Genomic DNA, 15695 nt, shown 5'->3' with positions numbered 1-15695 from the left:
CTGACAACTCAGCTACCAGGGACGGACACTATAGAGATAGTCTGTGGGTACCTTCGAGCCAAATTTCGAGCTCTTTCACCGCAAAGGAAGGAAATGACGGAGTTTCAAAAACTGACCTTTTCATTTTTTTGCACGAGATATTTCACCCAGGGAAGAAAATTCTTTGTTATGAGAAATGTAGGATAACTATTTTAGTTGAATAATCGTATTTGTTAGATATGTAAATATGTTTATGTTGCATGGCTTTTCGAGAACTATGCCACTAATATAACATACACTATATACTGAATAATATGGCACAATTGGCACCCTCCCTGCTTTTTACGGTATTATGAAAAGTATAATAATGGATTAACCCCTTTTATTTTTTAGCTGTTACAGTTATAGACTAATACACTATAGGATTTCAGTTAGGGATGTTTTCACACGTAGGAAGCAAATTACTGTTTATAAAGGCTGAAAATTCAGTTATAGACTGAGGTATAGTTGCTTTTGGACATTTATTGCTACACATAAATTATTAAAAAACGTGACAATCTTGCGGGAAATTCGTTTCCGCCTATTATTGAGCGTGTACACAGAGTTATCATAAATAGTCTGATAAGCTTTTTAGGCTATTGCAGGGTAGGCTGTGCTGAGAAATAACTGTTAAGAAAAAAATCGATTCGTTGCACCGTCTCGGAGTTATTTAGCATTGAAGTTTGTCATTCAGGCCGTTGCGCACACTGATCCAAGTGACCCGTCAGAGACGTTCTCACCAAACCTGTTCTTCGTCTATTTTCCGTAAACCGAACAAAGACCGATACAAAAACTGGACATCGGATGGTAGTAAGGATCGAACTCGAGCTATCATCTACGCTATGAGAAACACTTACACTAATTGTATACTGCGGGCCGACTGAATTAGTGCGTACAACATCCTGATATGCTAACATTAATTCTAATGAACTCGGGAGCGGAATAAAGTATCGCATTTTTTCTTAACAATTATTTCTCAGCACAATCTACCCTGCAACTGCCTTACAAACTTTTCAGACTGCTTTTGAGTACCCTGTATATCCACAGCAGCAGTGATGTGGTGGCCACACTTGGTATTACTCTGAAAATCTGTTGTTTTAGAATTGTTTGTCTTCACACTGGTTCCAAGAGATCCACCACAAATTCCTCCGATGTACGAATCAATACGTCACAGAGCAGCACTTGCACACTACATCTATGAAATAGTTCATGCTATGCTCCACTGCTTGGAATTTTACGACTGAAATGTTAGGTAATCTTTCCTGCCTTTTGGAGGATTGTAAAGAATGAAAAAAATTCTCAGACGAGGGGAGTGGAGTTAGCTGTCATGTCTGTACCATACAAAGCTGGAAATCAAGTATTTTTAAAGTCATGTGACACTGAAATATGAGGAAATAAACAACATTTTGAATATAATTCTTGGAAATTTCATGCATTGTCAACAGAACCAATATCAACGTACAAGGTGCGCAAAATAAAGCTGGTCCGAAAAAAAATTCATGCACCTCAATATAGGCAACACAGCTTACATCATCTGCCCTGGGAGTGGATGGGTAAGTAGGATTCCCTGTTTTAAAGTAGATGAGATGTTTTCCGGGGCCAGTTGAGTTTTGTTATGCCCACTTCAGATAATGTTGCACGTTCCTCCAACAAGGGAAGGGCGCTAAATTCGATGTTAGACAATAAGTTCTCGCTTCCTATCACTGGACGAAAAAAAAAAAAAAAAAAAAGAACGTACGAGCAGCAGGACGAATCACATTTGTTCAACTTTTAGTGATCAGGTTTTGCAACAGAGACAGGTGGTGTATTAAATCCTCGTCAAAGTGGTCGTCCCTATCAGCGATGTGTATCAAAGTTTATGAAAATTGTGTGCCATGAATACGGTGACCGTAACGGCTCGGCCTTATTTGTGCCTTTCTAGTTGTTTATTAACAAACATTTCTTGTTTTATACAACCAGGAGTATTTGTTTGGTGCGGTACCTGAGCGAATTGCTGTAATATTTGGTAAGTGATAGAAATAAATATAATTATGAATTTTCAACCCTGAAGTTTTCTCGTCTTACACTATGTTCCAATGCAAGTTGCGAAATACTTTTTTGGCAAGAATTTTATCTCAATACATAAAAAATAAAATCGGTCTGTGTATGTTCGCAAAACTCGAAAAGTAGTCGGCTGACTGACTTGAAATTTTGACACAATGATGCATTCGAATACGCGTCTGTTTCTGTATAAATATTTTTGAATATAAATAACACGCAAATAAATACGTAACATACAAAGGGAAACGTTGTTATAAAAAACCCTGAAATGTTCTTGGCCGGTTTAATTTATATTTTTATACGAGACTCTAATGAACGTTCAGTCAGACATAGGCTATGTATTTTTACATACATTTTTCTAAAAATGTCGAACCGTTGTTGACTGACTTCATTCTAACTTTTACACGGTATTGTGATGAGAACTCTGATTGAGAATAGGCTATATTTTTCATACACATATAACATTTCAATATGTATGTATAAAGAGGATAATTGTTTCAAAAATCTCAAATTTTAAACGGTAGTCCATTAAACATTCATGCTACATAATCTGAAATTGCAATAACAATAAAGAAGGCTCAAGGTCACAGAGAAGGGGAGGAAGTGATGGACAAAGTGGAAAGAAGCTGACATAGAGAGCGGAATGGAGAAGAGAGACATAGGGAGCAGGAGGAGATGGTGAGAGAGAGAGAGGGAGGAGAAGATGGACAGAGGGGGAAGGAGGGGATGGACAGAGAGAGGTGGAAGAAGCAGGAATTGTACAAAGAGAGGGGGAGGAGGAGATGGACAAAGTCAAGGGGAGAAGGAGATTAGGAGATGAAATTCTCTTTTCTTTTCGCTCCATTTAACCAGGCTTGACCTACAGTAAAGTGTGGCTAGATACAGCTAGTTTTGATATATACACCTCCAATCCAGCTCCGTTCGCTGCCATCAAGTTTAATCTTGTATTACACACCAGTGTATCACGTACAAACGTCAAGACGGATGAGCGGTCAAGGATAAGGATGGTTTCCTAAAATCCCTGTTCTCTCGCTGAGTTCATATCAGCTGATGTTATCAGAATGAAAGCACATGCCACACTATATTAGTCACATGTTTCTAACAAGGGAACCTCCCCATCGCACCCCCCTCAGATTTAGTTATAAGCTGGCACAGTGGATAGGCCTTGAAAAACTGAACACAGATCAATCGAGAAAACAGGAAGAAGTTGCGTGGAACAAGGAAAAAAAGCAAAATATACAAACTGAGTAGTCCATGCGCAGGATATGCAACATCACGGATATTGTAAGCTCAGGAGCGCCGTGGTCCCGTGGTTAGCGTGAGCACCTGCGGAACGAGAGGTCTTTGGTTTAAGTCTTCCCTCAAGTGAAAATTTTAATTTCTTTATTTTCGCAAAGTTATGATCTGTCCATTCATTCATTGACGTCTCTGTTCACTGTAATAAGTTTAGTGTCTGTGTTTTGCGACCGCACCGCAAAACCGTGCGATTAGTAGACGAAAGGACGTGCCTCTCCAATGGGAACCGAAAACATTTGATCCCAAGGTCATAGGTCAACCGATTCCTCCACAGGAAAACACGTCTGATATATTCTATACGACACTGGTGACGGCATGTGCTCCCCATGACAGGAATATGTTGTCGACCCACCTAACTTGTACACTTGGCGAATGGGTAAAAAGATTCTTCTACCTTTCCCGATTTAGGTTTTCTTGTGGATGTGATAACCACTCCCAAAAAAGTGATGAAAACATAAGAGTTTGTCACATAAACTGCAACAAATCAATGCAACAGTTTCACAGTCGCACAGTTTTCCCTGTGCTCTGTCAAAACATATGCTTTTAACGTTTTCAAATTTTTCCGTATGTAGACCGTCAAATCCTGCATATGTCCAAGCAAATCTGAACATGTCCTGGAACTTTGGAGAGCGAAGTTGATTATGTGTGAGTGCCTGAACTTTGATAATTGCCTGAAAACAAAAAAATTAAACTTTTCACTTGAGGGTAGACTTCAACCAAGGATCTCTCGTTCCGCAGGTACTCACGCTAACCACGGGACCACGGCGCTCCTGACCACACGTATTCCTTGATGTTGCCTATCCTGCGCATGGACTACTCAGTTTGTATATTTTGCTTTTTTTTCATAGTTCCACACAACTTCTTCCTGTTTTCTCGATTGAACTGTGTTCAGTTTTTCAAGGCCTATCCACTGAGCCAACTTATAACTAAATCTGAGGGGGGTGCGATGGGGAGGTTCCCTTGTAAGTAAATTTTTCATGTGTAAATACGTTTTAGGTAGTTATCGAAGAAACATTTCATGATAGTTCCAAAGAAAATTTCATCTCCACTGCCAATTATAAATTCCTAATTTTTTTCCATTTTACTGTAGGGATTTGGAAATTCCCATCAATACTGGAATTGCCTAGGGGAATAAATAGCAGTGAACACAGGTTTTCTTTGAAAATGTAAGCTATTTCCGTCACTTCTGTGGTACTAGAAAACAAGGTGTTATTAGATAGACCTGCCCACTAGATACAGCCGGTCGGAGTGGCCGTGCGGTTATAAGCGCTACAGTCGCAGGTTCGAATCCTGCTTTGGGCATGGATGTGTGTGACGTCCTTAGGTTAGTTAGGTTTAATTAGTTCTAAGTTGTAGGCGACTGATGACGTCAGAAGTTAATTCCCATAGTGCTCAGAGCCATTTGAACCATTTTGAACCCACTAGATACAGAATTATTAAGATAGTAAAATCGATTTCTGGAGCTATACGTCACAAATCATGATATTGCATGTGTCTGCATAGCGAGAAATATAGCAGAATCCTCATTATAAAAGAGAAAACCAAAACAATTGTAATTTGCCGCTGCAATGTGTAATTTTAAATAAAAAATTTCAGAGGATCAGTAAAGTCAATTATAAAGTGGTTTTACTGATGAGAATTTTATGGAGTAATTACTGCTAAAACAATTCTTGAGCATAATGTCAAGAGCAATGAAAGGCCTGAGTCGAAACAAGGCCCCGGGAATAGACAACATTCCATTAGAACTACTGATGGCCTTGGGAGAGCCAGTCCTGACAAAACTCTACCATCTGGTGAGCAAGATGTATGAGACAGGCGAAATACCCTCAGACTTCAAGAAGAATATAATAATTCCAATCCCAAAGAAAGCAGGTGTTGACACATGTGAAAATTACCGAACTATCAGGTTAATAAGTCACAGCTGCAAAATACTAACGCGAATTCTTTACAGACGAATGGAAAAACTAGTAGAAGCCGACCTCGGGGAAGATCAGTTTGGATTCCGTAGAAATATTGGAACACGTGAGGCAATACTGACCTTACGACTTATCTTAGAAGAAAGATTAAGGAAAGGCAAACCTACGTTTCTGACATTTGTAGACTTAGAGAAAGCTGTTGACAATGTTGACTGGAATACTCTCTTTCAAATTCTAAAGGTGGCAGGGGTAAAATACAGGGAGCGAAAGGCTATTTACAATTTGTACAGAAACCAGATGGCAGTTATAAGAGTCGAGGGGCCTGAAAGGGAAGCAGTGGTTGGGAAGGGAGTGAGACAGGGTTGTAGCCTCTCCCCGATGTTATTCAATCTGTATATTGAGCAAGCAGTGAAGGAAGCAAAAGAAAAGTTCTGAGTCGGTATTAAAATCCGTGGAGAAGAAATAAAAACTTTGAGGTTCGCCGATGACATTGTAATTCTATCAGAGACAGCAAAGGACTTGGAAGAGCAGTTGAACGGAATGGACAGTGTCTTGAAAAGAGGATATAAGATGAACATCAACAAAAGCAAAACGAGGATAATGGAATGTAGTCGAATTAAGTCGGGTGATGCTGAGGGAATTAGATTAGGAAATGAGGCACATAAAGTAGTAAAGGAGTTTTGCTATTTGGGGAGCAAAATAACTGATGATGGTCGAAGTAGAGAAGATATAAAATGTAGACTGGCAATGGCGAGGAAAGCGTTTCTGAAGAAGAGAAATTTGTTAACATCGAGTATAGATTTAAGTGTCAGGAAGTCGTTTCTGAAAGAATTTGTATGGAGTGTAGCCATGTATGGAAGTCAAACATGGACGATAAATAGTTTGGACAAGAAGAGAATAGAAGCTTTCGAAATGTGGTGCTACAGAAGAATGGTGAAGATTAGATGGGTAGATCACATAACTAATGATGAAGTATTGAATAGAATTGGGGAGAAGAGGAGTATGTGGCACAACTTGACAAGAAGAAGGGACCGGTTCGTAGGACATGTTCTGAGGCATCAAGGGATCACAAATTTAGCATTGGAGGGCATTTGGAGTGTAAAAATCGTAGAGGGAGACCAAGAGATGAATACACTAAGCAGATTCAAAAGGATGTAGGTTGCAGTAAGTACTGGGAGATGAAGAAACTTGCACAGGATAGGGTAGCATGGAGAGCTGCATCAAACCAATCTCAGGACTTAAGACCACAACAACAACAACAATGTCAAATGATGTTATAGTAATTGTACGGTATTTTTACGAAGCAGTTGGTCGTCATCTTCCGGTTCTAGAGACCTCTCTGCCTTCTCATCTGCACTTTTAGAAGAAAAGCAGCTACACCGTGCCACCTTCACACATTTACTACAAGGTACTATATTACGCCAGGGAACTGTTTAAATTGGAAATGTTTGCAAAATATACAGTTCTGTATCCTCTTATGCTTGATAATTCCATCAGCAAAGTTCGCACTTTCATACTTGTTCAACTGGAATTGTTTTGTTTTCCATAGACGGTCAAACTGTTGTTTTGGCCCAAACATTTTCTTGCGGTACAGTTTTTCTTCTGATACTGACGTACTGATGTTAAACTAACCTCCCACAAACACTGATACAAAAGCAATATTTTGCCACACACGATAAATTAATCCCCTAAAAGGAATTAACTCATTCAACTTAGGCAGCTAAATTATGGGCTTGAGTAGACAACATACGTCGTAAAAAGAAGAAGGTGTGAAATTGCTAACCATAACACATTATGAATTTTTACTGAAATACTTTACATTCATAGTCGGGAAATAATAGGTTATGGGTTATTCTCAAATTTGAATATGTTCGCCTGTCTGTGGATAATGTTAGTACTTTCTACGGATGAATCAGTTTCATTCATACCATGCATACGTGGAAATGACAGAGAGAAATTGTATAAAGGGTAGCGGCGACCTAAAGCTCTGGAAAAGTAGCAGAGTATTGTAGCGTAATGCTATCTTCGTATACATCACTAAGTTTTAGAATTTAGTTCTTGAGAAATGTCTTTGTTATATTTCGTCAAAATATGTAGCATTTAACCGTAAGGATTTCGTACTGTTGCAGGGTTCAAGGGGAAATATCCTTTGATGGCAGTTTCCAATCGCAGGCGACTGGGCACGGGAATTTGCCGATGTCCTCCGCAAGGGGATTACGTCTACAGGCTACCTGAATTCGTGAACAGGCAATTTTGTCGGTCGTTCGCTTTCCCCGCATGTACTCGTTTATTCGTTTGGTTCCATCGCCAGTCGCTCTGCCTACGTCCCTGTGCCACTATGACACACACACACACACACACACACACACACACACACACAAACATATATACATTCGTACACTCGCTTACTCACGCACACAAACACTGACAGTCACTAAACAGAGGAAGAAATGTCAGACGTGAATTGATATTCTGGGAACGTGGAGTATTTATGCTGACGTGTATTTCATTTTTATTTTAGCGATGCGATTTACACTATAGGATAAACACCGCACTGTTTTGCTGTTATGCATTTAGGTGGTAAAAGTTGAAAGAAACAAGATTCTGAACTACGACAAGTAAAATCAATAACAGAAGGTAGTAATTAATCTGTGTTGCAGCTCTCTCATACGACCAGGCCGGTTGAGCGAGGAGCGTGTCCACCAAAGAAGATGGTCTTCCACTAGAAAACTTTCCTTTAATGCTTCAAAGTGTGTCCTATCAATCAATTCCTTTTATTAGTTGTCATGAATTTCTTTTCCCTGAATCGATTAAGTGCCTCATCATTAATATCCGATTTATTCAGCTAATCTCTAGCGTTCTTCTGTAGCATCTCATATCAGAAGTTTCTGTTGTCGTCCTGTCGGTACTGTTTATCTTACACGTTTCACTTTCGCATACTGCTACAATTCAAAAACATAGTTTTAGAAAATGCTTTCTAACACTTTAAATTATATTAGGTGCTAAAATTTTTATCTGGTTTTAGATAACTTTAGATATCTACATTTTAAACCTGCTACCTTCAGAACCTTAAAAATTGTATGCTAGTCGACACTGTTAAAAGCATTCTCTAAACCTACAAGTACTGTAAACACAGCTTTTCCCTCCTTTAGTGCATGTTCTAAGCCAAACCGTAGATACAGTATTACCTAGCGTGTTTTTATGTTTCTCAGAAATCCACACTGATTCTCCAGTGATCAGCTTATACTAATCTTTCCATTCTGCTGTAAATAAATTGTGTTAGTATTTTACAACCTTCAATTATTCAGCTGAGGGATAGGAAATATTAACACCTATCTGCACCTGTCTTCTTTGGAACTAACGTTATTACACATTTCCTGAAGTCTGGGGTTTTTTACCCTGTCTCGTATCTTGTATACCTGATAGAATAGTTAGAACATGATAGGTTTTCTCAAGGATCTTAGTAATTCCGAGGGAATGTCATTTATTCCAAGTGACTTGTTTCGGCTTAAGTCTTTCAGCGCTTCGTCAAATTATTCAGGCAGTATTATATTTCCTGTCTCATCTTCGTCTTTTTCTTCTTCCCTTTCCAGAATATTATCTGTAAATTTCTTTCAATGGTTCAAATGGCTCTGAGCACTATGGGACTCAACTTCTGAGGTCATTAGTCCCCTAGAACTTAGAACTAGTTAAACCTAACTAACCTAAGGACATCACAAACATCCATGCCCGAGGCAGGATTCGAACCTGCGACCGTAGCGGTCTTGCGGTTCCAGACTGCAGCGCCTTTAACCGCACGGCCACTTGGGCCGGCTGTAAATTTCTTTCCTTTGTGTTGCTCCTCCTTTATTCCCTCCATCTTTCAGCCTTCCCTTCTATACTTAATACTGGTTTGCCATCTTAGGTCTTGACATTCTTATAGGCGCCATGTATCTATCACACAGTAAAGTATATTTTTACAGTTCTGGTTTAATCTTTAGCTGTCCCTACTATGCCATTTTGTACTTCAGCTCAGCCTTACTCTTAACCGTCCGTTATTCTTTGGAATGCATTATTTGCTGTACATTTGTATTCTGATCTTTCCTTAATTAAATCTATAGACATAGTCCATATAAATTCAGGCCGGCTAGGAAAAAATCTTACCTTCATAGTCTCGGATGTTATTGAATTTAGCATATGTTAAATTGAAGAAACACGTATTTTTTGTATTCTCCTAAAAGTTTTTGCTACGAGATGCAGCCCTCCAAAGATGACACTACGCGTACCATTTTGAAGATGAGAAATTGAGAAAAAAATTTTAAGATGCTGTATCTGTGGAACACTTCTTAAAGTTTTGTTGTTTTTTTCTTTATTTGAAAGATAATTGCTTTATTATTACAAAGAAATATTCCATTTGGACTTATCTGTCAAAATTCTTTTTCTATAGCGTTCTAAACCTATTTTTAAAAAATTGTCAATCCATGAAACTTTGATTTTTTTCTGTTGATTAGTACCATTTAGTTCTACATTCCCTGAAGAGGAGAGCTTCCACATTTAGGTTGAATAGGTTTTATAAACAATTGAAATTGTTGCCATACATAAAACCTGCTTTATTACCATAATATCACATAACAGACTCATCAAAATCAAATCCTGGCCTTATGTAACATAATCTTAGTTTTGAAAGATGAGTAAGGAACTCATTTTTCAAGCATTTTAAATGGTTACAAAATGTATGTGGAAGATCCAAAGACTTAAAGTTTCAATTTATTCAACTTCTGTGCACTCTGTTTTGTACTGAAATTAGTCAGTCAATGAGCTGAAAATGTGTTCCACTGCTTCAGCATCTTTCTTTGATACAGAGTGATATCTTTTAGTTGAATGGTTCAAATCGAAAAAAAAAGGTTCAAATGGCTCTGAGCACTATGGGACTTAACGTCTGAGGGCATCAGTCCCCTAGAGCTTAAAACTACTGAGACCTAACTAACCTAAGGACATCACACACATCCATTCCCGAGGCAGGATTCGAACCTGCGACCGTAGCGGTCGCTCGGTTCCAGACTGAAGCGCCTAGAACCGCTCGGCCACACCGGCCGGCTCTTCCGGTTGAACCAATAGGAACTGGAACACTTACAATCTTCGAAACATTGTGAACAAGAAGTGAGCACTGATGACGTTGTTGCTGTCCTTCAGCTGGAAACCTATATCCAGCAGCTGGTCCATGTGCCAGCACAAAGTTCACTGCAATTTCGTTTGACTCATGACTGGGGTCTATAATCTGCGCAATTCACCAGTCACAGACATACACTCACGCCACAAACTTCCCCGTTCTCAGGTTGTGAATCTGAATATTATCCTGCTGTTGCTGAGGTGTCGGCTGAACGAACGAAATTTCTTCTTTCTTGCTCTTTAAAGTACGTACAATGTGATTTCGCCCATCACTTTGAGTCCAGAAATGTGTCTTATAAATTACTTTCACAGCAATAGTTTGTTTGGATCATTCTTCTTTTTTCTGCTCATGGAATTCTTCGATTTCCTCTTTGGACAAAAGACTCTCGTAAAATCCTCAGCATTCTGAATCGCAGCTGTATTTTGTCTGGAAAGATTATGTTTTGTAGCGCGGTGCTTCACCAGGCCTCCTACACCATCACAAGGCCCCTTACCCTCACCAGTGGCACTGTATACGTATTCAGTTGGCACAAGCAACTGACTCAATTCAAGCGGCTGGTAACGATTTTTAAAATGACTGTGCACACCATCAGAAATAATGATGAACTTCTCTGCCCCTGTTTGTAGTTGAAGAATTTTGCGCATTGCTAGCGCTGAGTCATGTCCTGTGTCTATTGTTGTCTTGTTTTGAAAATATGTCACTACTGTAAAAATTGAAACCTGGTCATTACTCCAGTGATACCCTTGTACTTCTTGTGTGAGAATTACAGGCCAGTTCTCAGCAAAATAACAGTCAAGCACTAAACATAGTTCTTCAGCCTGTACACACCCTTTCACTTCTGAAATGTGTTGTTGTTGCAATTTCTTCAGATGCTGGTGTGTTACTGATTTCACTGACCATTTACCAAGTTCACCAATGAAACTGTCAAAGTCAATAATTTTCCTAATTAGTTTATGTTCCTCCCATGTCGCATATGTAATTTCTGCAGAGTTATCTGCTACGGCTTCCTGGCCAAGTGTCTGTAAGGACAGTCCTTCCTTTCCAGGGCAGGCGCCACATTCTTGAAACAAACAAGTCTCTCGGTTTACTTCACAGACTACAAATGACTTCACACGCCCAACCAAGGTGTCATAAGTTACGTGCTCCAGTAAGTTCTTCAAGTTTGCCACACAAAGTTCCAAATTCGCGCAGTACACATATAAACAGATATCTTTAGGTGAGTGTGGAACTACCCACTTATATAGTAATGCATAAAATTTTGATCTTCCAATATGTGAAGTTGTATAGTTGCTCTTATAAACTGCAAAACTTTCTTTAATACTGCGAGTCATGTACCTCTTCACTTCCACAACGTTTTGAATTTCAACTGTTACAGTCATAGTGTCTTTTTTGTTATCACTCTGACGAGAACAGTCCAATTTATATTCCAGATAAAATGACTACACTATTTGAACTTGATCTGCTTCTACAGTATGACCATAACAGGGATCTGGTCTACCAAAGACTCCGTTTACAGACCTCACATTTCTTGATTTGTCTACCATGTACTTTGATACTGATGGAACGTCGTTCAAAATTGTGTTTTTTGAAAATGTCTCTGGAATAGTAGTTAAAACTTGCACCTTTTCACTGTAAGATGCACAATATTCAACTGCTGAATTGATATTTATGAAAAATTCCTCGCATGAGGTGCAAGATTGTTTTGGCTCATTTTCTTCTGAACGTGGAATTTCTACTTTGAAGAGTGTGGTCAGTTATGCTGTAGTGTATTCATCCCTAGCGTGATGTAAAATCTGCACCACCAGCACCATGGGAGGCTTCACCTTGTTCAGACACTATCATTGTTGTTATTCTGTCAAAACATTTAGAACAGAAAATGTCGTCACTGGCAACATCTTCACTTTGAAACAGGGTTTTCAAATGAGAACACTTATTACCAACCTGAAGAAAGTCTGTTATTTTGTTTGTCTTATACATCATTCTTTTATGGATATGCAAATAGTCAGCACACTTCACTCTCCTGTGGCCCCAGTCATAAGACATTTGAAACGACCCTTTTCGCGAAACACATGGCAACTGTGTCAGCTGGCAAAAACCTCACGAAAACAAAGGACTCACTGGATGGTCTCAGGTTTCTTAGAAGCCTCTTCAGCAAACAAATTAGCACTGAACAACTACAATATAGAAACCTGCAATGAACAACCACGACAAAGAAACTGACAAGAAACTACAACAAAGTGTAAGAAATATCTGCAACCACCAAGAAAAGAAATAAGTGCAACAAAGAAAGTGATAAGAAATAATTGCAACAAAGACAATAGAAATAAACATTCTAACAAAGAAATCGGTAAGAAAGAACTTCAGTGAAGACATACATTATACTTGAAAGTTTAAAAAAAAGATTTTTAAAAATAAAACCTGTCCAACTTAAAATTGGAAGTTCTACTTTACAGAGAATATAGTACTACCTGGTACTAATCAACAGAAAAAAATCAAACTCTTCTGGATTTGCATTTAAAAAAATCTGTAAATTATAAAAAGAATTCAAAAGGCAACAGTAAAAGAACTCTGAGAGATATGTCCAAACGGAGAATACCAATGTAATCATAAAGCAATTATCTTTCAAATAATAAAACTCTAACAAAATATCTAGAACTGTTACAGAGATACAGCATTTTAAAAATTTTTTGAAATTCGTGTCTTCAAAATGGTATTCGCAGTCTCATTTTTGGAGGCCTGTATCTCGGGGCACGAATTTTTTTCGGAGAAAACAAAGCAATACGAGTTTCTTACTTACTCGTTAATTTGAGCATATACTAAATTCAGTAACATCCGAGATTATGACGGTAACCACCTTGCCTGAAGTTATACGGATTATGCCTATACCTTACGCTTTCTCCATGGACTTCTGTCCTCTACAGCCTTCATTAGTATTTCTCTAAAAGCTCCTAATTCGCCGTTTCCCCCGTTTCTGTCAACCACTGGCTTTGCTTTTTTTCAACAACGAAAATTTGTGCTAGACGGGAACCCGTACTGCTTGCATTCTGCGTGCAATCATCTTGAACAACTTCTAACTTTTTCTCATTTTATTTTCATTTTTTTACACCGAACCCGTATTTCCTTCTTACGCAAGCACACACTCCTATTCTTGGGTAATATTTCGTCTCAGATAGCCAATGTCTTCAAGCGAAAAGGTATAAACATATCTTTAACCATTGAGAAGAGGACTGAGCAGAAATTACCTCATACCAGCAACACACGAAACGGCGACACCACACCAAACGGCTGTATACCAAATTAAATGGTTGGATCGTGACTGTTTCTATTTAGGTCAGACAGGTAGATCATTTGAAATCAGATTCAAGGAATACATGGCAGCACAAAAAAAAAAAAATGCCACACATCAAGAGTAGCCACTCCTGCATGAGACTAAAGACAGTATTATTATCACAGATACCAGTACTTTACCTAGCCTACCTAAGGGCCAAAAACCAGACATCCTTGAAACACTCCACATAGACAAACACAGAAAAAAAAGAACCTGAGTCTATTATAAATGATAACATTTACAACGCTATTATCTCGGTTTTTAAAAGCTGCCGTCATTATTAAATTTGCAAACACACACACACACACACGCACGCACGAGCGCGCGTACATACACACAAAATTTTCTCCATCCTCCCCTCCTCCCCTTCATATTTATCATGAATTAGTTAGTTACATGCATGATATTTTCTTAATAAACGATTTGAGTGGACTGACTCGCAAATCCCAACTTATCGTACCACATCCCGATGGTTTCTACCTGTATGAGCTTGAGAATAGAGATGTATTTTTATATTATTACAAGTATGTTTATTTCTATATACTATTTAAAATCATAATCCATATGTTACTTGAAACTTTACTTCGTTATAGGGTGTAATGTGTAATAAATGTAATACTAACAACCAAAAGATCTGGCACAATCAAAACGTAATATCTCCATCTATCACTCCTTTCACACTCTATCTCTGAAACCCGCCCTCAGACACACACACACACACACACACACACACACACACACACACACACACACAACACCAATGTAACATAGTAATAATAACTAAAATGTTGTTCGTATATAATTTTTTCCACTGTTGGTGACATAACTATTTCATGAAACGTTGTTAATGCGTCATCGTAAGCCGGCCGCGGTGGCCGAACGGTTCTAGGCGCTTCAGTCCGCAACCACGCGTCTGCTACTGTCGCAGGTTCGAATCCTGCCTCGGGCATGGTTGTGTGTGATGTCCTTAGGTTAGTGAGGCTTAAGTAGTTCGAAGTTTAGGGGACTAATGACCTCAGATATTAAGTACCATAGTGCTTAGACACATTTGAACCATTTGTCATCGTAATTACTGAACTATGTACAAAGCATTAAGTTAAGTACACTTGACAGAAAAGTATCCATGACCACTGGAGATATTTACCGTTCCAGTCCTATTTGTTAACGCAGCCATAGATCCCTACAGTGTTTTGAGATAGTTCCCGAAACAGTGTTTAACTTTTGCTGTGTTTCTTGCGCTCTGAAGTAGCGTTTTGTTTTGTCACATGCTCTTCGCTCGTGTTAGTTTCCAGACGCCATCTTAATTATTTTGGTTTTCACCAAATGTGATGGTGTAAGTGATATATCACGGCAGAGAGAGGTGCCTTTGATCACTGGAGGTATATTACTTCTCTTTCTTTTTCTTTCTTGTGTTTTCTATATTTCCGTCAAAAATCTCCACAAAGCCATGAGCCATGTTCTGAAATAGTGTTTTTTTTCTCTACTAGACAGAATTATAGATAATTCAATGTCGTAACGTGACTTATAGATCCCATGTTAATCCACATAAATCAGCCTGATGAAGGCTATCAACCTTCTAAACGCGCTGTGGAAATAAATGAACAGTCATTGGTAACAGTAATCTACTTCTTTCATTCGACGTGTATATTCCCTTTCACCTGCTTTACTTGCAGCATTTTTATATTCTCTCCATTTGTCACTTAAATTCAGCATCCCCTGTGTTATGCAGGAACTTCTACTGCTCCTTGTCTTTTTACTTATGTCATCCTCTGTTGCCTTCCCCATTTCATCTCTCCGACCACTCCATTCGTCTTCGATTATATTTCTTGTTCACGACTGAGCCAACTGTTGCCTAATGCTTCCTCTGAAACTCGCCACAAACTCTGCTTCCTTCTGTTTATTGAAGTGCCATGTCCATAACGTCCCACCTTTTCTTCAATGACTTCAG

Source organism: Schistocerca nitens, chromosome 3 (assembly GCF_023898315.1).
Source record: "Schistocerca nitens isolate TAMUIC-IGC-003100 chromosome 3, iqSchNite1.1, whole genome shotgun sequence".
Taxonomy (NCBI): domain Eukaryota; kingdom Metazoa; phylum Arthropoda; class Insecta; order Orthoptera; family Acrididae; genus Schistocerca; species Schistocerca nitens.
This window is presented reverse-complemented; position numbering follows the sequence as displayed.